This window comes from Hippopotamus amphibius, chromosome 2 (assembly GCF_030028045.1).
Source record: "Hippopotamus amphibius kiboko isolate mHipAmp2 chromosome 2, mHipAmp2.hap2, whole genome shotgun sequence".
Taxonomy (NCBI): Eukaryota; Metazoa; Chordata; class Mammalia; order Artiodactyla; family Hippopotamidae; genus Hippopotamus; species Hippopotamus amphibius.
In genome coordinates, this window is record NC_080187.1 from 29,530,028 (window position 1) to 29,557,721 (window position 27,694).

General features: G+C 37.0%; 1 pseudogene; it reads left to right on the top strand.

Moving 5' to 3' along the window:
* The first annotated feature begins 2,676 nt into the window (after positions 1-2,676).
* The window catches only part of LOC130844300 (WD repeat domain phosphoinositide-interacting protein 3-like), a 40,612-nt pseudogene continuing 15,594 nt past the window's right edge, over positions 2,677-27,694 (top strand).

Below are 27,694 nucleotides of genomic sequence, written 5' to 3' on the forward strand. Positions count from 1 at the left end.
TTGGATAAATGTTATCTCTGCAGATATTTGCCAAGAAAAGGCATATCTGCTTTAGGAACTCTGAGAGTGACATTATTAATGCAAGTGCGTTTCTGTGCTTGTTTCTTGCTCCGTATATCTATGGCTACTGCAACAGTTATCCGCCAATTTGATTATCTTGGAGCTGTAAATTATTATAGCAAAATCAATAAAGAATTTAAGACATAGGAGTCCATAAAGGTCTGCATATGGAAAGTTTAAGATAATTGCAGTGCTTTTATGTAGCACTCTGATATTCTCCTCTCTCCCCTTCTTCTCACTAACCTCACAGCTTTGAAATTACTGAACGGAGACATGCTCATGCGCCGCTACAAATATAGATAAAGGCGGCAGAAGTGAGAGTTCCGCTCTTGCTTCTCTTCCTGGCTATTGCTGTGTATTCACAAATAAGCCACCTGACTGTGACTGAGGGCTGTCCAGTTCCTCTTCCATGAAACAGATCTACAAAGAGCACCTGCAAAATGCCTGAGGTTTTGGACAGAAAAATGACAGAATTGAAGACAGGATAATGACTGGGCAGCATGAAAAGCTCTGTGGCTCAATACCTTGAGGAAACTGATACTGTGTAATTTTATTTTGAAATAGGAACAAAATGTAAATTAATACTTTCATGGGACTGTTTGGTTTGAGTTTATTCATGTAGCCATAGGGGGTAGTAGAAAGAAACCATACCCAGAATCCTGGAGTTGGTATTATCACTAACTAGTTTTTTCTAAAGCCCTTACAAATGAGACATGTAAGATCTTTTGAGATTTCTTTGTTTTCTGTGACTTTATCAACTATTAGCTCTAAATGACTCAAAAATTGGGAAAAGAAACGGATCAAGTTAAATTTTTCGAAAACCTCCTGACCTTTGAATTTGTATTTTTTTATTTCTCAAATACTTTTAGCTCTGACAGTTTCAGAAATTCAATTTTATTTTAGCAGCTTTCCATGCCCTGAAAACTGCCTCCTGTCCTCCTCCAATTTTTAAAGCTTTCCAAGGGCAATATTTAAAAAGAGAGTGAGAGGGCACTAAAATGCAGACACCCTGAATATTTATTTTTTTAATTAAATAAATATTGGTGAGGAAGAAACAAAAAGTCACGGCTTTCTGTGACTTATTTAAGGCCGCATTTGGCTGTTTTTTATGGAATATAAGTGACTACTCTTTCTCATGCTTTCTGCATTTATTTAATTTAAATTCCACCTCAATCTAGTTCTAACGGGTTTCTTCTGGAGAGAATACCAAAGGATCATTTTGGGATCGAATCTTCACTTGACTACCCACAACCAATTGATTAATGTGGTGTCTCAAAAAAAACCATTCATTCATTCATTCATTGAACAAGCTCACACAGAGTGTCCAGCTATTGTACTCTCATATAACTATCTAGAGCTAGAAGGAAGAAAAGGGCAAAGGAGGATAATCTTTCCGGGTATCTCCTAGCTCACTTTGCTCACATCTCCTTGGCCAGAACTGGGCCCCATACCTCCTCTAGGCTCACCCCTGGGAAAAGTGTATGGGGTTTATAGGAGAGAACATTTGAACTTGGTTTTGAGGAAAACTATGGTCTTGATATAATATATGCAGAGAACAGAAAAAAAATCCATCATTTTCTTTCTAGTGAGTAATTTATGATCCTCAAAATACATTGCACAATTCCCTTTCATGCTGCTAGGTTCCTCTGATGATTTTAGAACCAGAGAAAGAAAACAAGTTATTTCATCTGAGAAATCACCCACTGGGCCAAAGCAAATAAAATAAAGTTTGTGATGTTATAAAGAAGATAGGAGTACACGAAAATTGGGAATCAAGTAGAAACTGAAAATTTTGAAAAATCAATTGGAGTTTAAAGAAGATGGCTCAAGAAAGGAAACATAGTAGTGGTAGCTCTGAAGGTTAGCTATTGATAACTCAATCCGTGCTGTTCCTAATGGGTCCTTACGGACACACCAAGAGAGGTGGTAATTGTTGGTGGTAAAGAGTGCTTAAACTCTAATAAAGGCCAGTTTCATCTTGTCACTAAGGAATATAATTTCCATTCAGAGAGAACTAGAAAGGGCATTATTTCCATAAATATCTAGGATATTATATAGTGCTAACTAAAGAAGTAAAGCTAAAGAATATTTCAAGTGAATTTTGGAAAATTCCTAGCTGTATGGGTTCCATGGGCTTTAACTCAGATAAAAGAGTTTAATTCCAAAACTCTGCCATTTAATAGTACCTTGATAAGTCACTTATTTTTATGAGCTTCAGTGTCCTTAGTTGTAAAATGGTGCCAATTACTGTATCCTGCAACAAAGAATTGCTGTGAAGATTAAATGAGATAATGATGAAACACCCAGCACAGGGTCTAGTGTAGAGCAGGTGCTCAGTAAATACTAGTTCCCTCCTCTCTCTAGAGTGGTGCCCAGCCTATACCAAGCTGGCTGCATCAGTCAGGTTCCAATCAGGAGACAGAAACTACACAGCAATTTGTATAAGTTTAATAAAAAGAATATTAACAATAACAGGAGATTTGAGTAACAAGGGGGAAGCTAATAAGAAGTAAAGAGAACTCTAAAGAACACAGGAAAGGTAGATATAAGGAGTAATTACTACCACTTAGGGGTATGACACAGCATCCAATAGAGTCCCCCTCCATCTCTCCGACCATGGCTGTGATTCAGATCTTGTTGAAGAGGTCATGGCCATGACCCGCTGGCTGGCAGAGAAGTAGCTGTGGTGCTGCACCCATGGAAGTCACTGGAAGTCCATATTCCACAGTGCTGGCAAAACTATGCACTGGGAAGTATCTTGCCAGATGCCTTCCACTGCCAACCCACTAGAGAGGGTACTGGAGGAAGCTATTGGTCATAGGTGCTACTGGCCACTGTTTACTGCAGGAGCAGGTGTTGGAGGAGACATCTGGGCTGCAGAACCCTGCTGCTGGAGAAATCAGAGTGCCGCAGGAGCCGGGACTGCAGTTGTGTGCAGTGAAGCAACCAGGCACTGAAGAAGCTACATGCACTGCAAGAGCCCACAAGTGGAGCACCCTGAAACCAGAAAAAGACCCCCTTCCTCCACCATTGATTATCTTCCCAGAACTGTCTATTGACAGGCCTTACATTGTCCCTTATATCAAAGAAGAAATAAAGAGCCCAACTTCATTTCACAGATCAGGCAATGAAGAGTAGAATTGTAGTTGAGAGGCAACAAAATGATAAAGGCATACTGGCTAACCTAGTTTCCTCTTTGGGGTGCATCAGTGTGGAATCATTCCCTGAATTTATCCAGAGGGCTCAGTAAATGTGAATGGCCAATCAGAGACAGGCTGGCTAGCTCCCAGGGAAGGGCCATCTAGGGATGCTGACTGCAATAGGCAGGGGAGGAGATTTTAGTTTCTCTCCACATGTATCCCAGCTCCCTCACCTTCCCATGAAGATGAAGTTGCTAATCTTATTCATCAAATTCTAGGCCATAGATTCATCCACATTTGCTAATAGGCAGGAACACTGTGCCAAAAATATTAGGAATCAACATTGTGTTTTCTCTCTTTCATTTCTTCTCTTTTATGATGCTCTTAGGAGGAACTCTTACTTCTCATTTTTTCCAAAAACGCCCTTGAGAGTCCTGGTCAGTGTGTCAGGTCCCTTGTACCACGTGGTTGGTCATTAGATGGTAATACTCCAAGATCTGAATTTAGGCTGGTTGCAAGCAAAAAGCTGCAGACCTCTATCTCAGCTTTGCCAACATTTTGCATTGAGAGTATTTATGTACTTACCCAATAATGACGAATTAATATTTGTTTCCCATTGGCTTTGTTCTCTGTGTCTATCTCCCTGTAGAATTTTTAGGGATGAGTTATGATTTGCAGAACAGGATTCAGGCATTCCTACCTTTTCACAAACACCTCCAAAATTTCATCTTAATTTCTAACAATTGCCATCTTGTTTTTGCAACCAAATGCCTAAAGTGGTTGGCCTTTTTTAAATACTTCTTATACTTACAATCATAAATACGGAAATATTTAAGTAGCAATTTATACTCTTCAACAGAAATATTTATGTAACAACTTTAAAACAACCTCACATGTTTCCTTAGGTCATCTTCAGAATTTCTGTATGACATTATTATTTTTACTCTTATTTTATACCTAAGAAAACTGAAGTTGAGAGTCTAAATACATTTCTCAGAATCACATCATTTTAAAAAAGGCAGAGTTGGGATCTAGGCACAGGTGTTCTGATTCTTAATCCTATGTTCTTTCAAATAAATAAATAAATAAAAATTAAAAAATTCCTGGCACTACCATTTACGGCATAGTAGGTATTCCATAACTGTTGACTTTACAAGTCCCTGCCCTCTACTTGTGCTAGCTGCTTTCTTTGTGCAGGAAGTAGATCTGTTAAGGCAGCTTATTTTCAGCTCCCATTGCTATGGTAATGCTAATTATTTAACATCTTGTTCTAAAGGCCAAGATCCCAGTGGAGATCATACACAGGGCTCCTGCTATAATGAGCACGGCTTCCGGTGGTGGGAAGGAATACATTTTGATCTCTTCCTACAGTATTACAAAGTTGTTCTGCCATTTGTAATTTTTATTTATTGAGAAACAAGATAAATTCACCCCAGTATGTGCTCATGCTGTTTAAACCTCTACATTTGTTTTTAAAGTTCTCAGGAAATGTAACTCTAAAAAAACAGTGTTTAGAACAGCAGGGTCAATTGTAGATAGATTCAGATTAAAAAACAGAGAACATCTGATGCTTTTAGAAGGAGATCTTCCCCAAATACTTACTATTGGGGATTAAGAGCTTTTGAACAATCAGTGTTTACTCACTATTATTGCCAGACCACATTTAAGCAGTTCCCAGTTCATTCAGGATATATGGCCCACAAAATGCACTTCTTTGGCAATGTAGAAAACTTGCATTAGTGTCCTACAAAGAAATAGAAACTGAGGAGGCAAGATGCTCTTTTCTTCCTCTGTTACCTCTATCAGTGGTACAGAATCAGCATCCCCAGAAGTGAATGTGCTCTCGGTTTCTGGTAACACTTCCCCCGTTTTGTTCTCTAACCTTTAGGGAGGTATCTGATTTCACAGGTATTAATTTCTGTACAACATTCCTTCCCCTACTTTATTCCTCCAGGACTTCTCCTCATATTTTTTTTAAGATTTTTTTTTTTTTTGATGTGGACCATTTTCAAAGCCTTTATCAAATTTGTCACAACATTGCTTCTGTTTTCTGTTTTTGTTTTTGTTTTTGGCCACAAGGCATGTAGATCTTAACTCCCTGACCGGGAACAAACCCGCACCCCCTGCAGTGGAAGATAAAGTCTTAACCACTGGACCCCCAGGGAAGTCCCTCCTCCTCATTTTGCTCTTTCAGTTTTCAGTGCTAGGGTAACCAGTTCCTTTGTTCAAAGCCCCCAAAAGATTTCTGTTTTCCTGATTGAACATAATTGATAGAGGAAACAAATCAATATGTTGATTTTGAAATGTGTCAAGATCTTTAAAGGACATAAAAGGTAAAATGGAGTTCTTAGATATTGTTATCAAAAGCTTCTTAAATGTGAAGTTATATGAGCTACAGTCTAAAGTAGAGGAGATAATAGTAAGGAGATCTGAAGGAAGTGTGTTTCAGCCAGAGGGGAACTTCTTTGGATGATAATTAGAGGTAGTTTGGATTAGAGGGATGGCAGTGGAGATGAAGTGGGTAGATTCAAGATATATTTTCAAATAAAGTAAAAAAGAATTGTTCATCAAAAAATAAAAATTTGGGTAAGAGAAGAGCAATAAGAGATGCTATAGCAACCTGAATAATAGCCCTCAAAACACATTCAGGTTCTAACCCTTGGAACCTGTGAATGTTACTTTATTTGACAAAAGAGACTACAGATGTGATTAAGTTTAGCATCTTGAGTGGAGAGGATTAGCCTGAATTACCTGGGTGGGCCCTAAATGGAATCATATGTGTCCTTATCAGAGGGAGATTTGATAGGGCAGAGAAGGAAACCATGTGACCAAAGCACAGGGAGGCAGAATCAGGGAGAAGATGCTCTACACTGGCGTTGGAGATGGAGGATGGGTCACAAGCAAGAGAATAAAGGCAGCTATTAGAAACTGGAAAAGGCAAGGAAATAAATTCTCCCTTAGAGCCTCTGGAGGAAATGCAGGCCTGCTGACACCTTGATTTTGGCCCAGTGAAATGCATTTTGGACTTCTGGCTTCTAGAATGATACGAAAATTAATTTGTGTTGTTTTAAGCCACCACATTTGTGATAATTTGTTAGAGCAGCCCTAGGAAACCAATATAGATGACTCCCAGAATTTCATTTTGAACAACAAGGTAAGTGTGATACCATTTACTAAAATGAGAAATGTTGGGAAATGAGCAAACAGGTTTGAAGAGTGGGAAGTATCAAAGAAATATCAAGAGATCGTTTTGAACTTGCTGGTCTTAAGATCTATGAGTAACCCAAATTTGAAATGATTAGTTGACTCTTCAATATTTCCTACTTGAAGCTGGCCAAATTTCCTGGATCAATTGATTGTGGGTTTTCATCACGTTTGGGAAATATTCAACCTTATCTCTTCAAATATTTATTCTGCTCCATTATCTCTCTTCTCCTTTTCTGGGACTCTCATTCCAATATGTTAGACTGCTTGATATTACTTGACAAGCCAATGAAGCTGTGTTCACTTTTTTTTTTTCCATTTAAAAAATAATCTGCACCTGAGTTTGGAAATTTCTATTTACCTATCTTCAATTTCACTGATGCATTTCTTCTGAAAGCCCTTCTTATTTTAATTTCAGATATTGTAGTTTTCAGTTCTTGGGTAGCCATCTGGTTCAATTTTAGTTTCCATATATTTTCTGAAATGTATCTCTACTCATCATATCCATTTTTCCTATTAATTCTTTAATATATCTATAATAGTCATTTTTAAATTGTTTGCTAATTCCGATATCTGCTATGTCTGTGTCCACTTTTATTGGCTGATTTTTCTTTTGAATATAGGTCTCAGTTTCCTGCCTCTTTACATCTCTAGTATTCACTGTCCATTGAGTAATATTTTGTGGAGTTTGGATTCTGTAACGTTCCTCTAAAAAATGTTAATTTTATTTTAGCAGGAATTAAGTTGCTAGTGGACTAATATGATCCTAAAATTTTGTTTTTAGTTTCGTTAGAGTGACCGCAATTGAATTTCTTGCTCAGATCAGGGCATAGACTTTAGCCCTGGGAATGGTCTTTACTACTGTACAATGTGGCCCTTCTGGAGTATCAGTTACAAACCCTAGCTTTAATTCCTCTAATTAGGCAGGACTTGAATTCCAAACGGCATCTCCCCAACACTAGGCAGCTACTAAAGTTCCTGTTCAGTGTTTTTAGCTTTCCAACTGTTATTTTCTGCTACGTTCATTCGAATCTGACTCTACACATGGGCAGCTGAATTTTGAAAGAGTTGACACATAGATTTGAGGACCACACCTTCTGTGGTTTCACCCTTTCATGCACTTACCTATCCTCCTCAATATCTAGCAGCCCTGAACTTTGACCTCAGACTTCTGTTTTCTGCTTGAACTCTATCTCCTGTGCACAGGGCAAACTGGGGAGTGCCATCATGAGAAAAGTCAGTTAAATGTGGATCTCATCCAGTGTATTTCCATTCTGGAAAGTATAATATCAGATCCAGTTTCTGCCTGCTCTCAGTTGATATGAAGAGACATAGAAATTGTCATAGGTATGTTTGTCCAGGGTTCATAATTGCTATTAGCAGGAGACTTAGTCCAATATAAACTGCTGTAGTATCATCAGAATCCTGGCAGTTGAATGGTTGAATCTTGATTTCAGGAAAGAATCCTGGAGCTAATATAAAAATTTATATTTATCAATAGGAGAAACTTAATCTAGTAAAGTGCTTCTAATTATTGGTTTCAGATTAGAGTAACCTGAGAGTTTTTAATCAATTTGGCCAGACTACCCCCAAATCAAATAAATCAGAATTGCTAGAGATTGGACCCAGGAGTTGTTAGTTGTTAAAGCTCTTCAGGTGATTAAACTGTGCACTTTGAATTGAGAATCTCTATTCTTGACCATCAGAGGGGTAAGAGAAGAAGTAGATTCAGATTTGAGCTCCAGAATTATTCAGTAAAGGAACTGAGAAGGAAAAGCCAGAGGAAGGTAGTATCATGAAAGCCAAGAGAGGAGAGTGTTTCTCTAAGCAGGGAGAAGTCATCAAATGTGTTAAATGCTACTCAGAGTTTAAGTTAAGAACAGAAAAGCAATAGTATTTTGCAACATGGTATTTATTAGTGATAAACATATGAAAACAAATACAAGAGTTTTTAGTATTAATTGTGATCAAAGTAGATGAGCAGGGTTGGGATACACATACTATGTCTCAGATGTGGATACAAAGAACACCTTATTTCTGTAACTGCTCTCATCTACCTCATCTTCTATTGTCGCGTAGTCATGAAAGAACAAATTAAACTGCCTACCGTAGCTCTATCTCTTCTAGTTTGAAAGTCTCTTCCAAGTCAAGACAGACTGTTTGAGATCCTTAGTCATGACCACAAGTTGAATCAACTCTGCCCTTTTCCCTCTGCCTTTCCTATGTATTTGTGTTAAGGGCTGGAGAGACCTAAGTTCTTGGGTAGCATGCATGCTCTCTGGGGTGTTAGGGTTAAAGAATGATGGATGTGCTGCGAATCTACACTACATCCCTTGTATGCATCCATCACCAAGCAAGTCATTGGGCAAGATACCTTGTTCTTGTACCTGCTTTTAAAGTCTGGGGTCACAACTAGAATTTCTGACCTTGAAGTCCCCCCAATCTGTATTCCCTCCTCCAAGCTTCAAGCCTCTATTGCTTTACAATTTCCTCATTGTTCCCCATTGTATATCTGAAACCAAGCTAAAGTTTTTAAATAAGGACTTATTAGAGATGAAACTGATAGTAGTGTTAAAAGGGACTATAGCAAGTAACATGTAAGTTGTTAGCTAATAGAAAAAAATGGTAAAGCATATTTATATTAGAAGTCCCAATTCACAAGATCAAGACTTAGATATCTACTAGGAGTTATGCCTCTTTTCTATATCCTGCCTTGATAATTCATCATTTCCTGTTAACTTCCTGGTCCCTTATCTTAGGAACTGCCTGTTCCAAAGATAACCAACTCTGCTCGCAGCCTTTCAGGGCGATCACCTCTTCATACAATCTATCAGAATGTAATAGTTACAATAGAATATAATAATTCCAATACCCACAAAAGATGAACTTTAGTCAGTATCAAGTGGCTCATTTTCTTAAGTTTCAAATGTCAAAATATTAAAATATTAAAGTGTTAGATTTAAAAAATGACTGAAAACAAAGTTATTGACATGAAAAATTTAAATATATAAATGTTTAAAAGCAAAACATACATTTTTCTTGGAAATACAATTGAAATGAGAGATACATAAAATAGTATAATTTATTTGAAAACACAATGCACTTTTTTTCAAAGATTAAGAGAATGTTTGTAAAAATTATATCTTGTTTCAAAGGAAACACATAGAGAATCTGGGACTCAAACTAAGTGATCTTTCTCAGCATTCACTGTTACTGAATGTCTACTTCTTTTTCCTATTTGTGGGGACTCTATTTGCAGGTAAATTTTTATAAGGCTGATGGGTGTGGTTACTCCAGGTGCTAACTATGGAGCTGAGACAAACAATACAAGCTGTAGTTGACTACATGATGGGCCAAGGTCTACACCTGAGAAATCTTTTTAAGTATGCATCTGGAGGATAAGTGAATGTCTGTAATGAGGCTAAAGAATCAAGGAATGCAGAGAAACAAGTTCAAACAATGATAGTGAATTGAAATCATCTAGAACGTTACTATTAAAAATGTGGTCACTAGACTAACATCACCAACATTATCTAGGAGCATGTTACAAATTCAGAATCTCAGACCCCATCACAGACCTACGGAATCAGAATCTGCATTTTAATTAGACCTCCAGATGTTTTGAAGGCACAAATTTCAACAACTGATCTGGGATATAGGTGAAAACAAAGCAAAGCTAAGTTATGTAGAGTCTAGGGTTATAATTAAATTCTTTTTGTAAATTAATTTTTATTGGAGTATAGTTGCTTTACAATGTTGATAGTTTCTGCTGTACAGCAAAGTGAATCAGTTATATGTACACATATATCCACTCTTTTTTAGATTTCCTTCCCATTTAGGTCACCACATAGCATTGAGTAGAGTTCTCTGTGCTACACAAGTTCTCATTAGTTATCTATTTTATACATAGTAGTATATATATGTCAATCTCAATCTCCCAATTCATCCCACCCCCCTTTCCCCCACTTGGTAACCATAAGTTTGTTCTCTACATCTTTGACTGTATTTCTGCTTTGCAAATAAGTTCATCTGTACTATATAATTCAATTCTTCCTTATAAAGCTAACTCATATGATATTATGATATCAAGGAGTGGGAAATAAAGCCAGAGAGGTAAATTCTACTTATTTCAAACATAAAAAACTAATGCAGTAATTTGACCTCACTGTGGCATGTAGTGGTGCAAGGTCAGAGGCAGTAGATAATAAATGTTTATTGGGGGAATGCAAGTCACATAGGAATGAATTTACATTAACTCTAATTCCAGTTATGGAATGTTTGATCTGAAATATCTCTCCTCTGATGAGAGTCAATACTTCTCTTTTGGTTAAGCTGGAAGGAAATGAAATCACTGAGTTGCACATGTCCAGAAATAGCAGTGATAGCTCAAAATAAACATTAAATGCTAGTTCAAATATTTGTAGGTAACAGGGATTGAAATTGAAAGCACACTTGGTTAATTAGCTAGGGTCTTAAAACCTGAGTTTTATCACACCTAATAAATGAGACAAATGAATTGAAAGTTTAATATAACAGCTCCTAAAATCTTACCTTCAAAACAATTGTCAGTGTTAAACATCAGGGAAGTTAAATTAAGGCTTGGAGTTGCTTAGCATAGTCTGACAATTTTCTTCCACTGAATTGGCCTTGATAAAAATTGATTTGTTCATAATTATGGTTTCTTGATTTCCATAGATTATTTCATCAAATATTTGTTAAACATCTTTTATGTACCAGATAATGAGCTAGGTTCCTGGTATATGGAACTAAGGCCAATTCCTGGTCTTTGGGGAGTCAGAAGTTAGGGATACATCTACATCAATAGGGAAAAATACCCTTAATAATGGCATAAACAAATTGTGGAGAAGAGGAAGGACTGGTGGAAGGCTAGAGGGCCAGAGAATACAACTATACTGAAAAACATATTTTATGTGTATAACCTTTATCAATGAAGAAAATGATTAATAATGAATGTCTCATTTGATAATTTCAGGAACCATGTGAAATAGGTATTAATCTGCTTTTGCAAATGAAGAATCTGAGCCTGAAGGAAGATTAGCGACTTACTCAGGATTTTACAAGCAAGTGGGGACTCAAATGTGAAACCAGGTTTTATAACACTAGAATTCCAGGCCTCCCGCCTAACTAGCCCATAACGTATCACTATTCTAGTAATAATACATCCAGGAGTAACGCTTTAGAATACTGCAGGATCCTCTTCCATTAGCTATGAATGTGGTCCTGCTGTAAGGGTATATCACCTGATTGATTTGGTGTGTTTGGGTGATGTCATAATTCAGACCCTTATCTCTCACCACCTTGCTTTTCTTTGTTTATCTCTCTGAAAGCTGGTCACTTGTTAAAAAATAACCAGCTTCCAGTCCTCAGGTAAAGATAGCTGACTGCTTAGATTCCATTGCTAGAATTTTAAAATATGCTTATTATGTTATTTAAGGATTATTTATAAGGCATGAACCTACCATGTACAAAGTGTTACATTGGGGCTTGTGTGAAAGAACAACATTTCTGATAACCTAGTTGCCCAGGACTACACCAAATGAACTAAATCAGAATCTCTGGTAGTTGGACCCAGGCATCAGTAGCTGTTAAAAGTGTGATTTCAGTGTGCATGTGGACAGGATGACTGACTCCAATGTAATGTACAATGGCTACCGCAAAGACAACAGCTAATGGCTAGTTACTACTTATCCTAGGCCAGGCAACATGCTAAACTCTTTAATTGGATGATCTCATTTTCGCAACAATCCAATGAGGAGAGTGTTATTGTTACCCATTATCTCCATTTTTTTTTTTTTTACATGAGAGATATGAGGCTTTCTCAGAGACTCATTAGTGAGTCCAAGGTCAGTGGCGAACCCCATATTTCTGATTCCAGGTCCTAGCCACTAGACTATACTGACTTCCTATAACAAAGCTAAATAGAAGAGAGATGTTTTTGAGGACTGTTTTCTAAAAATTAAATTTGGAAAACAGTTGGGGTAAATTTAGTTCAATACTTGAGTACATTATTCTTTGCCCAGTGAAGAAAAGAGAATGAGTAGAGAAAAATGAAAAATTAGCTCCAAATGAATTACTGTCCCTTGTTTTATTTCCTTTGAAATTGAGAGAAGTGTTTTGATGCAGACCTATTGATTAAGAAAATACACCTAAAAACAGCCTGTGGGGAAAACATGGACCGCAGCTGGTATCTGGAAGGAGGCCTCTGTAGCAGATCCCAAGGCAAATACACAGGAGAGCAGCTGGTGCCAGCAGAGAGGGCAGCCTCTCGTAGAGGGTGGGGATGACTATTTAAGATCATTTAAAAATCAAAATGAGTAACTGTGGGTCAGGCATCCAAAGTGGATCTGGGTGGCCATTGTGGTTGTGGTCTCAGACACGTTCCTTCATCACTGAGCACCTGAATTTTTCCTGAACTGTATCAAACTCAAGAATACCACCAGCCAATTTTCAAAACAGCATCTGCTAGCAGCTGCTAGCTACAACCTGTAGTTTCAGAGTTTCCTCTACCCTTTGCAACTAAGTAACCACTTTAGAGCCCAACCAGTCCTTGCTTAACAAGCACTCTTACATCTTGCCAGCTCCAATCCTAATTCTTGACAAACAATTTATGTAACCTTGTAGGTTTTTTTTGCCTTTATAAGCTTCCCACATTTTGTAGTCTGGTGGAACACAATTCAAGTGCCCCTTGAATCTGTCTCTCCCAGGCTGCAGTCCTAACAAACCCCAGTCGGGTCTCTCTTTCTGAAATTTAGGTTAATGATAGAGTGGGTGTATTCAGTGGGGTTCTGGCATGTCAGAAAAGTATGAGACCTGAGTTGCAGAGCCATGCATATCTCCAAGTTTCATATGTTGAGGAATTATCAATGCATAAACGTAGACTGCTTATGTTTGTTTTGTATGAGGCCCTATAGCATATTGGTCACCATAGATACATAGCATAGAGCCTGAGCTAGGTTCAAATCTTGGCACTAAAATGGAGTAATAATATTAATCTTATGGGGTTATTTTGAGTTACAAAATATAGTGTATGAAATATATGTTTGCTCTTCATCCCTATTTCTGGCATAGGGTTCCTAAAACCCTTGGAATTTCCTAAATGAGAGAACAATAAAGGTATCTTTCATTAGGTTAATAAGGTGATTTTTGGAACTCACCTAAAGGTAGGGGCTGGTTGCCAGGAGAATTAATGTGCGATTAGAGTATTGAAACTTTCAGTCCCTCCTGCCTGACCTCAGGGAAGGGGAGAGGGACTAAAGATTGAGTCAGTCACCAATGGCCAGTGATTTGATCAATCATACCTGTGTAATGAAGCCGCTGTAAAAACCCAACAGGAGGGGCTCTGAAGAGCTCCTGGGTTGGTGAATATGTGGAGCTTTGAGGTGAGTGGCAAGCTCCAAGAGGGCTCAGAAGCTCAGCACCCTTTCCCCATACCTTGCCCTATGCGTCATTTCCATCTGGCTGTTCCTGAGTTATATCCTTCTGTGTGAAACTGGTGCTCTAATGAGTAAAATCTTCCTCTGAGTTCTGTGAGCTGCTCTAGCAAGTTAATCAAAATCAAGGAGGGGGTCACGGGACCTACTGATTTATAACAGTCTGTCAGAATTACAGGTAACAACGTGGACTTGTGACTGACCTCTGAAGTTGGGTAGGAGAGGGGGACATCCTCATAGGAATGAGCCCTTGTTGCCAAAACCGAACTTGAGTTAGCTTGCCTGAAGTGCAGCAAAACCAATCTACTGACATCAGGTTGTCGTGAAGGAAAATACGGCATTTATTTGCACAGTGCCGAGCAAGGAGAGTGAGCAGCTAATGCTCAGGAGATCTGAACTCCCTGGTGGCTTACACGCAAGGGTTTTTAAAGGCAACATCAGGGGTAAGGGTTGCAGGTATGTGATCAGCATGTGGACATTGTTCTGATTGGTTGGTGGTGAGGTAACAGGGCGATGTTTTGGGAATCTTAATCACCAATCTGGTTCCAGCCAGTTTGGGGTCTATGTGCTTATGGTTAACAGTTCCTATTCAGTGGGAGTCCTGGTTTCTGTGAAACAACTCAAGGATATGCATCAGATTATTATCTATACCCCTTTAGGAAAAACTTGTAGTCTGTGACTCTATTATTCAAGCTGTTATTACTTTTCTTACTTAACTGCTTTTGCTTTGTTTCTGCATTTTTTCATGTCTCTAGTTATTACCTGTTTGAGTCTGCTCTTTGAAACTAGAAAAAGCCCCAGGATATTAAACTTTTTCTACAAAGGAGAAGTGGGGACATAAAGAGTCATGTACCTGTGAGGGCCCTGCAGGGTCCTGCTTGGCTTCACCCTTAACCTGTGGGACATGATGCTCTCTCCATGTAGATAGTGTCAGAATTGACTTGAGTTGTAGGACATCCAGCTACTGTCTGAGAATTGCTTGTTGGTTTGGGGAAATTAACCACCTCGAAGTAGAATTAGGTCCAGAACCCTTTTTATACTATATATCTTTAATATATGAGAATATAGTCATCTTAGATATTAGAATATTGGGCCTAAGATATAGTAAGTCTCAGTATAATTTTGGGGTTGTTATTCCTTCCATTATTATTCCATTAAATGAAAAATCAACATAGCTAATAATAATAGAATAATTTCCTGTATTTTGGTCAAACCCAGAATTTCTGAGAAAGGAGGGGAGAGCTGTATCACTTCGCAATTTTCTTTGAAAAAAAAATCAGGAAATTCAGGGGAAAATGTGAGTGTAGATACAACTAGACATAATAAGTGTGAGGAGCAGAGTTTAGTGGTTAAGAGAGCAAGTGCTAAAGTCACATGATCTACCAATTATTAGCTTTGTGAGCTTGAACAAATTATTTGATGTCTCTGAACTTCAAATACATCATCTTTAAAGTGGGAGTAATAATATTAAGTAAGTTTGAATTAAATGCATTAGTATTTTTAAAGCTCTTAGAACAGTGTCTAATATAGTTAGTAGGATATGAGTCTATCGAACAACATAAATATGGTATAGAGATGTAAGCTTGTCAGTATGCTTCAAGGGAAGCCATGGTTAATCCTGAACCTTTGATAGAAGTGGCATTTTAGGTGACCTTGCATACTATTACTGTAAGGTTTTTGTCTTGTACTCCAGTGTTTGGTGAGTTGGAATGGATCTCTTTGGATGATTCCTATTGCCTGTGCTACATGTATGCCTAAATGACCTCCAATTTAAATGGTAAGGGACCCTACATCTATGATAAAGATAAGTCCAGAGTTAAATACGTGATAGAAATAAACATAAGCCAACTAGAAATCATTTGCCGTTTGGCTGACAGGGGAGTATCTACCTTCCCCTGCCAACCAATGCCCATGTCACTAATTCAAGCTCTCTCAGATTAGGAAAATTTGGCATTCTTACTCTTTCAGCTTTGTGGAAGGGAAGGAGATTCTGCAAAGATACAGAATCTCATGGCCCACCTACTATAGCCAAATGTGTATCCTTGATGCTAACTCATTCTTTGGGAAACAGTGATAACAGGGTACTGAGGGGAGCCTGAGTAGCCTTTAGAGGTCAACTTTCCTCTACTTTTGATTCTTGCTTTTTACTCATGAGCTTCATTCCAGCGGTTAGCTAGAGACATCGCTGAAACACTTAGGAGAGGTAAAAAGATCAGGGGATTATCAGAAAACACCTTCTCACACCTTCACGTGGCTCCATTATTTTTAACAAGTCATATGCAGTCACATTGCTGAGAAGTCTGGGCAACTAATTTAGGCAATGCAAATGCACTGATGAGGGCAAAACAGATGTGGGTTCTGCTCTCTGGGAGCAATTGAATAAATTAGACTTCATATTGTGCTGGAGACAAATCAGTCAGAGAGGAGTTTAAAAAAATAAGAATGCTGCAGAAGAACAAAATTGTCTCAGTCTAAAAAGAGATTTCACCACAGAATAAATAATAATGAATTAATAAAAACAAGATTAGCAAGATTATTTACAAAGTCAGAGAGGAAATTTAAATTTTAATACAAATATAGTTTTTAAATCAAGAAATATAACTTCTGATCAGATATGCTTGACAAAATTAAATGTTTAAACTCTTACATTTAAAAGATGTAGTCAGACATTCATACTTCTCAGAAAGTCTTATTTTTTTGTACTAATTATTGATAAATATAGGAAAGGTCTCTTAATCAACATTGACAAGAAACAAATCATGCACAATTTCATCTTTCAAAAAGCAATTTTCCATCTGGCTAGCATCTTCATTTGTATTTCTGTGGTTATAAGATGTCCTTTAATTTCTTGTCTTGCTGAAAAGGAAATTTTCAACAGAGGATTTGCATTCAAGTACATATGTCCACAAATATGATTTAACCCACATTTTTGCAACTAAAGTATGTCAACATAATTAGAATGTCCTAATTTCTATTTCCACAGAGCTTAGAGTCTAGCAGGGACTAATTAGACTGGCAGACCATCTCCTTAGGCCACCATGAAAATCCCTTTTGATATTGTCCTCCAAAGCTTCTAATATGGGTCAGTACAGGATTTAATTGAGTGATCCCCAAGGGCATATTCTATATTAGAATAAATTCTCCAAGTTTCTATTTCCCCTTCTCCTACCTATTCACCAGAAAAGCTTATACAAGATGTGTCAGAGCCCAAATAACACAAAGCCGCCAATTTAAAATCCCCCAGTTTTGCAACCAAATTTGTACATTTTAACAATATTAACCCTTCATGTTATTATATAAACCTTCTTTTACCACAGGGAAATTTAATAACTGAAATGAAATCTTGTCTCCCTTTTTACAGATAAATTAAAGTCTTAGATTATGTCTAAAAGCATTTTCTCTCTTGTATTTTCTTCTTATTTTACCGAGTCTCAGTCAATGGAGAACTCACCTAGGTGTCTTGGTAGAGAAATGGGATTTCTTCATCAGTAGTGACCTGATGAAGGCCTACCTTTTTCCACTGGATGTAATAGACATTGTTATCACCTTCAAACGGACTTCTTCCAACTAGAAAACTCTCCTATTTTCTTGTAAAGCTCCAGAGGAACCACAAGACATATAAGAATATTACAGCACCAGTCCCATACTTTCTGCACAAATACTCAGGACTCGTGTGGCATTGGCAGCCCCTAAAATCTAAGCATATTCCCATAAATAAAAGCATTTTCCGAGCAAAAGTGATGTCTCTAAAACACAAAAGATGTTCCAAGACAGACCTACATTCTATTACAAATAAAAGATAACTTCAAAGACTTTGTAATAACTGGTAGAATTAAGAAGGAAAAATAAAAAAGTTTTAAGAGAGAAAACTTCCTTGTATTATTTAGCTTTTCCAGAGTATCCATCAATTTCCTGGGTTAGTGCCTATGAATTTAAACCTCACATGTGAGAAATCACTCAGAGCTAATTGTAACACTCTGCTTCTTATATTCTGAGGTGAATATGGAACAAAACAGAAGAAAATAATAACAACAAAAAAAAAAAACCTGCCCTGCATACATAAATTAGGAGAGGTTTATTAACATACCTTTATCTTTTAAAATATATATATGAGTAATATTCAAAGACTTCTCTTTTTTGTTGCTACCTTTTCTCTTCTGTATTTAGTCCATTGGTCTTACTTTGTATTTACCCTTTAGACCAGAGTTCTTGGAATCCCAAGTTTTAACTGAGTGCAGTCTCTGACTAGGGCTGGAATTTCCACTTTTGTGAGCTGAGAATTTCAGACTTATAACAAAGACTGGTATAGTTTATGGTCTTGCATTTCCTGCTTCCTCAAATTCTTGCTTCTCTCTCTCAAGTTTTCCATCCTCATAAGAACTGCCATATTCCTCAGCCATTTGCTGACATTTATGTTACTATGTAACAATAGCTGCAGCATCAGCCCCCAACCTCTGAATTCCTTAGACCTTGGATGCTCCCCCCCAGGAAAGATTTCTTCCTGAGTTCACATTTGTCTCTGCTAGAGAAATAGACTTATGAACTGGAGATGGAATTCCTTTTGCTTTCCAAATGTGTATCTTTGGGCCCCATATAAGTATGTATATATACTCCTCCCCCAAACATTGTTTTTCCTTGAATTCCCGTATCTTCCAAAACCTTCTCTATCTAGTTGCAGCCAAAAGACTCCTTGCATCTTTTTATTATCTACAGAATGAAACCTGACTATACCGACTCTAGAAATCCATTTCTTTTTTACTTTGGTGTCTCTCAATACCCTTTTGAAAAGGCCAGTTGAGACTTTAACACTTCAGTGTGCTTCTTAATTTGATCCATTTCTCCTTCACTGTGTATAAAACTAATGTATGCTGTTTGAATGTCTTCCTTCCTTTCTTTTACTATTTCCCACAGCTCATGTTTTAACTGCAAAGTCAAAACCTTTTACAAGTGGATTTCCTTGCTCCTAAGTCTCTGATAGTTTTCTTATAAAATACAAACAGTTTTCTGTTGCCAGCCTTCTTACCTGCTGCTTGTAGTTTATCCCTTAGCCTATTAGCAATTCTGATAGCAGAGTCACTGTGTTGTTTCCTTCTTAGCAATTGAATTTTTGATAAATGCCTTTTTTTCAGTTCAGTGCAGTGAGATAGTACAACTTTTATGTACTAGTGATTCCTATTTCTCCTTATCTTTATTGATGAACTTCAAAAAAGAACTGTGCTAAAACTCATATTCAGGAATCTGGGTCCCCCCCACATCTGTGCTATTATTAAGATTTAGTAATAAATGGGCCCTTAGAACTTGGCTGGAAATAGAAGGGAAAAAACAAGACAAAAAGATCCTGGCATAAATACATCAATCTGAAAGTAAAAGATCTCTATACAGGGGCCCTGATAGTTTTGAAGCGAATTTTCTATGATCATGGAAATTAGTATGAACACCTAAACCACAATAAGCAGAAGAGTGGCAAAGAGTATGTGTTCATGAAAACCCAATTTTCCCCATTTTCTGAGATTTCCCTTTAAACTATATTTGCTAGCCTCCTCTTCAGCTAATGAAGTCTGATCCTTGGGATATGAGTGAAAGTGATGTGTACCACATCCAGGCCTGGTTTACAAAAGCCTTCAGTGTGACCCTCCATGTGTGCTTGTCTCTCTCTGCTTATTCGCCATCCAAAGACAGGATTCAGTTGAGGCCTCCAAGGCCCTAGGCACACAACAGGAGGAGCCTGGATTCCTGAGAGACTCTGTGGAGCAGGGCACCCACCCTTCTCCTCCAACCTATTGGACTTTGCGTGAGTGAAAAATAAAATTCTATTTTACTAATTCAGTGAGATGTGGAAATTGTTTCATCAGATAGCCTGCCCTAAATAGTACAATAAAATGAAAATTGATATAAGAACTTTTTTTCTGTGTGCAAAGGTTGGATTTATTCAGCATTTTCTGAGATTTTCTGACTCAAAACTCAAGTAGCAATGTCCTGAAATCCAAGACACGCTAAGATGAAGCGAGGGTCCAGAACTCTCTTTATCTTTTATTTCCTTATTTATTAAAAGAACTACCTAGTGATAGTTCACAATTCTTTTTTTTTTTTTCTTGGAAGATTTTGCCTTTATCTTTTTCCTAGTTTACTGTGTAAAGTTTGTCTCATCTTAACTTTTTCTTGCTATGCTGCACATATAGGAGTGATCCAATCAAAACTAAAGATATAAAATTGAGTATCATAAAACACTGAGAGCTCAGAAGCTAAAAATACAAAGAAAACTCTCCAAGCAGATATCTCTAACGAGCTAACGGTTAAACTTGAAGTTAAACCTGAAGTTCAGTTAATGGAGCTATTCCTTGTCTCTGATAATGTTCAAAGTGTTGAGGGGCTTGTGATAATGTCAAAAAGTCACTGACTTGGGAAAGGATTATCAAATATTGCAATAGGAAAAGAAGGTTTTCCCTACACAGGTTTTGTTCAGAAGATCCAGACTAAAGATAACCATGGCTTGGCCCCCAAATTTTAGAGTCAAATAAAAATGCAATAAAGTCTTGTTTTTATTTTGGTACTTTACATCTCAACATGGTGCCCTTTATGTAATGGATATTCTCACTTGTTCCACCAAAATATATCAATGTAAGTTATGTGTCTTTTAGGATGCCAAAGAGAAATAGTAGGCATCCAAGTTTTTACTGGCTACCTGCTACCAAAAGTTTGAAGAGAGCACTAATGTGAATGGATAACAAGACTATGTGAAGGAATGCTTAACTGTTTCCTGAGGCTTTGTCCTTAAACTCTAATATGGAGCCTAAGTTGCAATGAGATGGACTACAGAGTACAGAACTCTAATGGCCCCACTGGCTGAGATGAGGCAGGCTTAATTTTTCTCCTTTCAGATAGGTTTTACTCTCTTTCTAACATATGTCTCAATGTGGCTGAGGGGGTGGAATCAGGATGAACCTATACTCTTGTGGGCCATGACTTAATGCAACCTCCCCACATATAAAGAACTAAGATGGAACCTGCCATGACTCAACTCAGAAGCAAAATACTCTGTCTTCTTAACACCAAAGCTTCACCCTCTGACACAATAATCCAGTTAAAGAGAAGTTAATGGCCCCTCAACAGAACTACCTCTTCCTAGGAGAGAAATAAAGAAAAAAGCACTAGTTTCCAAGTTAATTTACTTTTTGAATCAATAGATATAGTGCATAGTGGTAGGAATCTTTTATCAAGTTGGGTACTGAAGTTTTTGAGAAGAGAGGCAGTTGTTGAGATAAAAATGACTTGAATGTTGGCAGCTAAATATTTTGATTTAATTTCCCCAAATGAAAAACTGTTCTAAACAATATTTTAATGCCGCTGGGTGAAATCAGGATAGAAATTTGAAGAGGAACATGGATAAAACACAACACTAAGAACCACAAGATTTGAGCTACTGATTTTACTTTCCTGGATTTTCTTTGTTTTTGAGTACTTTAAAACAAATTTATAATCTTTGGTTTCCTAAGGGATTTTGTGAGTGTATATAGCTGTGCTTTTAAGGATTAGATATCAAAATAATTGAAGATCTTATTTCCAATTGATAGATACACTACACGTGATTTTCTACATTCTGAATAATATCCCTCAGTATTCTAATGGAGACTTCTGGCTATACTACATAGAATGTCACCAACAATCACAGAGAAGGAGTCCAATTTAAAATACATATGTATAAAATAAAAGTCTAGATGTCGCAGGAGTCCATGAATTATCTGTAGCTTTATTTTAAATCCAGGAAAATAACTAAGACTTTGAATTTCTAGATTATTAACTTGCATTATACACACACATACACCTACACACAAATTTCAGATGCATCAGATCTGTTAAGAAAACAAAAGTGAGACAGTCAGCTGATACCACACATTCGGACTCCTGCTTCATTCATTTGTAGCTAGGTTGAAGCAACCATCTAGGAATTACATTTCCCAACCTTCCTTGCCTCTAGGTAGTACCACGTGAATGAGTTTTATGACCAATTAAATGTGTGCAAAACTAATACAAGCCCATAAAAACTGACCAAATCCATTCTCTCCTCTCTCTTTCCCCATCATCTGACTGAATGCCAACCCTCAGGGCGACCTTGGAAGACACGTATTGAATCTAAATGATGTGTATTTGGCTGTTCGTTATAATATTTTAAAAACATTTTCATTTGTTTTTTTTTGTTCTCACCTCCCTGAGGTGGGCCCAGTTTAGGAATGCTATCCTCAGTGGGCAAGCAGCCATGCCCCACTCCTCCTCTAGTTCCCTAGCTTATCCCTATGTCCCTTCTCTAGACAGGACGAAGATGAGCGAGGGAGATAGAACAGACTCTTTCTTTCTTGACTAGGATTATTTCAAGCTGTTATCAAGTTCTCTATATAGTAGGGGAATAAGGACAACCTTTTCTTTTTTTAAGTGTTGCATGTGGTCTTTAGTGCCCTCTTGTGTATAGTTTCCTTTCCAATAAAGTCTCGTCTCCCCTCCAATTGGTTGTTGGGGCTGTTTCTAAGACAAATTTATGGCAGTGCTCTCTTTAACAAACCATGTACGGTCTGTTGAAACCTGGCCCTTAGATCTAATGTCATTAGGGGGTATACCTCCTTCTTAACTGAATCCTCCCTTTCAATGGTATGGGTTACTTCATGCTGCCCTCTTGTACTTTAGATTTCTCAAGTGGGAGTCATACACAAGTCCACTATGTCCTCCAAATTGCCAGGGCCATATATAAGTCTCTCTCAGTGCTTACGTGAAGCTCTATCACCAGGCTTCAGTTCATGTCTGAGTACCTGCCACTTCTCCACAAGTCAGGTACTCATAGCACAGAGAGGAAAATTAACTCCATTGAAAGTTTTTTCTAAATACAATTTACTTTTGGTTTTCCAATTCCTTTTCCTTTTTACTACCTTGACATACGTGAGGAAAAAGAAAGGATATATCCAACTTGTGTTATATACAGGGTGAAATACTGCCTGCTGAGAGTGGAAACCAAAGGTATAAATTAAATTTACAGAAGAGTCAAGTAATTCAGTTATTAGTGCTGAGAAAAGCAACTATCCATATATTTTTCAAAATCTCTCTATAAAGTAATTTTTCCAGATGGATAAAATGTGCAAAATTAAATTATAAAACTTTTAGGAGAAAACAGAAAGATGTCTTCATGACACTAGAGTATGGAAGGATTCCTTAAATGACTCAAAAAGGACAAATGTAAATAAATTTTAAAATATCACTATTAAAAATCTCTGTCTTTAGCAACCCACACCACTGGGAGAAGACATTTATAGTACATATAACCAGTAAAGGATTAAATGCACACACACTTAAATATATACTTTATAAATTAATAAGAAATATAGAATAAAACACTTTTTAAAAAGTTTCTTAGAAAGCAATACCAAATCTTAGAATGTAGAGAAAAGGGAGTTCTCATACATTATTGTTGAGACTATTAATTGAAACCATCTCTTTGGGAAACAAAGTTGAAGATCTGCATATTCTCAAGTCCCTATTTAGGTATGTACTTTGGCTCTTTCACTCTTGTTTATTGTAGCTGAAAATAGGCCTTGTCTTTATTATTTACTGATGGAGGTAGGTTAATAAATTATGAATTCATAATGGAGTCCCATACAACTTAAAATGAATAAAGTGAATATAAATCAACCGACAAGGATAATTTCCAAAAACTAAGAATGCTTAGAGAAGGAAAAAAAAAAAAAGGATGTGTCCTTTTCTTCAGTGCATGGTTTTCATACTGGAGTACCTCTGCCATTCTATCCTTATCCTCCTTATCCTTATCTCTCTCTTTTGAAGAGCCCCTATCATAGGATTTAGATATATTTCCAAGAGTCTACCTTCTGTATTCAAGCATGCATAGACAGTTCTTGGGAATACAGTGATCCTGAAGGCATTTGCATCTGTGACATTCTCTGCCTTTTAAAATAATGACTTTAATTTGTTCACTGAAGGAAGCTGTCCAGTGAGCTCTCTAGTCTCTTCATAGCTTTTTATCTAACTTGCCTTTGCCAGTTTATCTCTACTCTTTTCTTTAGTCCTAATTTCTCTTGTCCTAATTTCAGAGATGTCCTTTGTTTTTCAACCCTTTTGTCCTACTGAACATATTTGTTTTTATCAGCAATCTTCTTGTGATTTATTTAGTTCCTTAATGAATTTGAACAGTAACTATCTCATGGCCTTTTTGCTACCATTATCTTAAGCCTCTTCCTTAGGAATTATTTTGCATTGTGTGCCCCCAAAGGTTGAAAACAGAATAAACAGAAATATCAGATCTGTGGACTAAATAATTTCAGCCTCTCCTAATAGTTCCCACATTGGGTTACCACTGTCTTTAAGAGAAGTAAGGTTTGGTCATCTTTCCCAGACACGGTCCAATAGGTCATCTCTCAGCTGGTAAATGGAGAAACTAGTAAACTGCCCTGCACTGATGAGAAAAAATGTGAGTTATTTTATATCTTACAATTATCAGAGGACGTGCTTAGAAAAAGTGCATAAGAAGCTCTTTCTGAAGATCTTAAACATGCCTTTATAGTCAGTGGAAAAAAATTGTTTAGATTTTGCATTTCTGAGTGTATTCACTCGAGTAGAGGTTTTCTTGATTTCTAAGAATCTATTTTGCAATTTGAGAAACTTCCTTTTAGATTGCTCTGATTTGAGCTAAAAACTTCCTTAAGCCTTTAAGACCAGTTAAATAAGGTGAAAGGAGGCATCTGGTGACTTAATGAAACCAATCAATCTGAATTGAAAAGACTTTTCTTTCCTCTTGTCTTTAATTAGACTATGTTTTCCTCTTGATTTTTGAATAATGTCTTTTCCCAAACCAAATGTCTCCATGTTCAGAAAAACTGAAAACTTACAGCAGATATTCAGATATTTGGTCTGCATAACTTAAATATTCCAAATTTTCGGAACATCTAGACAACTGTTCCTGAGTATCTTCTATTACGCCCATATCAACATCTATCCACATATATATGCTTTTGTGAAATTTTTTCCATTTTCTCTATTGTTTGTTAATCCCTTTGTTAGATGACTGTCAATATTCATGTATTATTTTTGAGAAAATATAACAGCACAATGATTGTGCTGTTTTCCATCAGGAACCTGGACAAATAAACATAGAAGCCTGGTGCATAAGACAGTCACTGTGCTTCTAATCCACTCAGAGCCATAGGCTGTACAGTGTTAATCATAAGAGCATAATCATAATCACAACCTGAATTTTTAAGAACACAGAGCTTCCTGTAGCATTAAGATTAAAACGTTCTGAGAAAAGATAGCAACTGCTTTGAATCTATCTTGATGATTTCATACTAGCAAATACAATAGTTAACAAATAATGAATTGTCCTTTACTAATAACCTCAATGGAGTGGTTGGAGCCTGGTAAAGCATGAGAATATATTATTTACTTACATATATTCTGATGTCTCTAAGTAATTTATTGTGTTTTTATATGAGACTGTTTAGAAATATGCCATTAGCAGGTTGACTGCAGCTTTGCTCCAAATTTTCTATTCTGGGAACCAGACTGAAGGAGCAAATGCAATCTGAGCATACAACAAAGAGAAAAAATATACATGGTATACTGTATACTGATTTTTAAAACTTTAGTGGAAGTAACAATCATAACTTTTGCTCTCATTTCATTGGTCAAAGAAACTGACATAGGTAAGGAAAATATCAGTGGAATATGAAACAATCCTCCTGCAGGGAGGGATACTGAAGGAAGAAGAAAAAATCCAACCCATCACACCCTTCATGAGCTTATTTTTTTATCAATCTGTCAGCTAAAGGCATTTCCTATTATCTTTCACAACTTGCCATTTCCTAATATGTTGTGTTTGCACGTGATCTGAAAATTTAAATCTGCCAGAATCCCTCGTTTTGATTTTCCTCCTGGCAGTTTCCTGCTCGTAAGGAACTATAAGACCTATAAAGGCCCTTTTAGCATCAAGAAACTATGTGGTATATTTAGAGTTACTTTTATTGAGAAATTTCTCATAAGTGTGTGACTCTTTTCATTACTTTCACTATAGCCACGGCTGTATATGTCAACGAATATCTGATGCTTATGTAGTCGCAGCCTCCAGAGTTGAAGGCTCCTGAGTTGAAAATAATACCATGTTTGCTTTATTATAAATGGTGCAGGCCAATTAAACAGAAGACTGATAGATACCTGTCTTTGCTTCTATTTAAAGGCTGATATATTTATTTCTTTTTTTTCTTTCAAGAACTTTTATTGAGATACAGTTAACATACAATAAACTGCATATATTTAGAGTGTACAATTTGGTATCCCAATCTCCCAATTCATTTCCCCCAAACCCTCCCTGCTTTCCCCACTTGGTGTCCATATGTTTGTTCTCTACATCTGTGTCTCTATTTCCACCTTGCAAACCGGTTGATTTGTACCATTTTTCTATATTCCGCATATATGTGTTAACATATAATATTTGTTTTTCTCTTTCTGACTCACTTCACTCTGTATGACAGTCTCTAGGTCCATCCATGTCTCTACAAATATATATTTATTTCTTGAGTTCACTAATGTGGAGAATAAACCCATCACCACACCTCATTAGACAGAAGATTTCCTCACAGGCCATGTGGGCTGAGTATGAAAAGATCACTATGTGATTAGTATATTGCTTGCTTTATTGATTGATATATTATTTGACATATTCAAAACATATTATTTGGTATATTACTCTTTTTCTCACACGTAGTAAACCCCAAACAGTTTTTCTGTCTACTTAATGTAATAGTTGCCCCTTACAATCTCATCTTTAATTCAGCAGTCTTGTTCTTCCACGAAACTAGTTTGGTGGTCTCCAGACCATTCTTCATCCCACAGCAAAGAGACCACTGTTGTTGCAATAAAGTTCTTGTGTTACAGAAGACTATAGGGCAAAGAGTTGGAGACATAAATGGAAACGATAATATTTTAAGGTCAGAACACTTTTGCTCTTCTATACTTCTGGGAATTTTTTAGACTCTGTGTCCCTGGGGGCTTTAGTTAGCTCTAGAGTTTCATAAACCTGAGTCTATCTGAGGTTTATGAGGATCTTGTGGCTTTCTATATTGTAAGAAGAGAGGAGAATTAGCAGAACTGCCAACTGTTAGTAAAAACCTAGGGTTTTTTTGGTTGAATATATGATAAGTGTTAAAGTATGAAATTTGAAAGCTGAAAAGAACTCTAGAAATGATCCAGTCTAGAGGATGCTAAACATTGCTGCACATCAGAATCACCCTGGCAGAATTTTAAATTACAGATGCTGGAGTCAAAACTGCAGAGAAACTGATTTTGTGGATTCGAAGTGGGGCGCAAAAGACTCAGTCATCAAATCCAAGCCTCTCTTTACACTTTACCAATCTCTTCTGTTATCTTCCTGCAGTATTCAATTCAGGAAGCTACAGAGAGCAAGTGCATATAAATGTGATTGAATGACATCTAATACACATTCAGAATCCATTTTTTACTGACAGTACATCCCATGCTTGTCTTGTAAGAAGATAGACACCTAGGATATTTTTTCAGCATGTAACATTTAAGTCAGCTTCTTTGCTTTTGATGGGCATATCTGATTCCTACCTACTGGTTCCCACCCAGGTTGCAGAGTTAAGAGAGTAACCTGAATATCATCCCCTACCACCACCACCACCACCAAAACATAAAAATCTCTAAAAACTTCCATTTGACCCACTCAGCTAAAGAATAATGCTCATGAATATCCTGGGATATTTCTCAGCTCCTCATCCCAATAAAATTTTTTAATTTTCTAATTCAAAGTAATAATTTTGAGCACTACTA